This window comes from Octodon degus, unplaced genomic scaffold, assembly GCF_000260255.1.
Source record: "Octodon degus isolate 3935 unplaced genomic scaffold, OctDeg1.0 scaffold00010, whole genome shotgun sequence".
In the NCBI taxonomy this organism is placed as follows: Eukaryota; Metazoa; Chordata; class Mammalia; order Rodentia; family Octodontidae; genus Octodon; species Octodon degus.
Genome location: NW_004524586.1, coordinates 25,570,171 through 25,572,280, shown reverse-complemented (window position 1 = coordinate 25,572,280; position 2,110 = coordinate 25,570,171).

Below are 2,110 nucleotides of genomic sequence, written 5' to 3'. Positions count from 1 at the left end.
CTCATTGTATTAATATGGCTTTACTTTATATACCTCATTTTTATACTTTTCTGCTGGATGGTTAAGACCAAGATAAAGCAAGACCTATATAGCAAGAAATGTAACTTTTGTATCTGATAAGGTCAGTCAAGTACCCTCAGGATTTATCCTGTAGCCCTGTACTGACCACACTTTGTAGATCCTTTGCCAGTGTCAGCCGTGAGGATAAGTCACGGCCATTGCTTAACCAATTTGCTCTCTGTGAAAGCCTAAGAGAATGTTTTTCTCTCCATGTGACTCTCCCCAGACTCACTATACATCATCGATCACATTCCTCTGTGGCGCCATGATCTCCTTGATCAGAAAATTTGGAGCACAACTGAGTTATATGATGTTATGTCCCGAATCTTCACTGGCTTTGAAAGGCTAGGGCCAAAATGTTGGCTGACCTTGCAGCCCTTCCTTTTCTCTAATTTTGATCTGCTAACTTAGGTTGTTAACCCTCCAGAAGTCAAGCTTATTATTAACCTGCAATATATGCAGTTCGGTTTACCCTATCCGTCTAAGTATCAAACATCTTTGGCATATCATGGAACAGGTATTTTCCATCAAATATTGATATGTTGAACTTTAAGTCCTTACAGAATATGAAGGAAAAATAATTTAAAAAAACTAGAAATAAGCATTTACATATTTTGACAAAGAAATTTAGAAATCTAACCATATACAGAATTATAACAGGACAGACCTGTGACATTTTTTTTCTTATTCTTGTGTCTCTCTTTTTTTTTTTTTTCATTTATTACCCTTTTAAAAAAAACTTTACTTGAGAGATATTATGGCAATACTTGGTATGTCATGACAAGAAGTACATATTTAGAAGACCAGGATGGCAGGCACTGCAAGCGTGACCCCTCTATTACACATCGCCATCCTCAGTGCAGCCTCCTGGTTCACAGGCACCAGCATATAGAGTTAGTTAGGGTGAGAATCTCACCAGCCAACCGCTAGTCTCAAAAACCTGCTGATTCCCCCAGGATCACTGCCCCACCCATCTCGTGTGTACAAATGCATGGCTTTGCCTCTGTCCTGTTTCCCAGCTTTTCTCCTTGCCCACTCCTCATTGTCCAATCCTCAAGTTTTCACTTTCCTCTTATTTGTGTTGTACCTTTCTATATGTAATTCCTCTTTTGAGTTCTTATAGTAGGGAGACAATATGATATTTACACATGTGAGTCTGGTTTATTTCACTTATAAGTATATCTTCAAGTGGCATTCACTTAAATATGAAGGCTTCGAGTTTATCATTCTTTATAGCTGAGTAATACTCTGCTGTATAAAAGCACCACATCTTTTTCAACCATTCCCCATGTGATGGGCATCTTGGTTGTTTCCAAGATCTGGCTATCACAAATTGTGCTGCTATACACATAAGTACACATATATCACTCCTAATAATTTGGTCATTGGTTAAAACAAAGTTTTTACAAAAATTAAAATAAGGTTTTCTTATAAAAGATGCTCAATATATTAAATATATTCATGCCTTCCAAATATACAGTATTCTACAATGTAAATTTTCTTTCAGATTTAAACATATGCCTTTCTCTTATGCTCCAGGTATTCATAACAAAAGGTTCCTGTCAAGCCAACACGAGGTTATCAGTCATGATAATTTTCCAACTAAAACTTAAGTGGCATGTATGCTATGTATATGCCATTACACTTAGAGATGCCAAAACAAAACAAAGATTTCATCATCTGTTATAACTGTTCTCTATACAAGCATGTAAGTGTTGCCTGTTAACATTCTACAGGGATTTAACTGCTCAAATGTCCATGATTGGTAAAAAATAACAGTTCTCTGGTTACACTTTATATTTCAAGGTACTTGATACTCAGATAAAATTCTTTCCCCCCCCCGATAATTTTATTGAGAAACAAATAGCAATGAGACAGTTTAAAATCAAATTGGTAGGACAGTTTCAATAATTAACACACTGCATACTCTCTTCCTAGTGGTTATTTGCTATACAAGATGCAGACATGATATCCTAGTTACAAACTCTATTAGAACAAATCCCTCTATTCATTAAGAGAATGTAACTATATATCTATTCTAACCATTTTG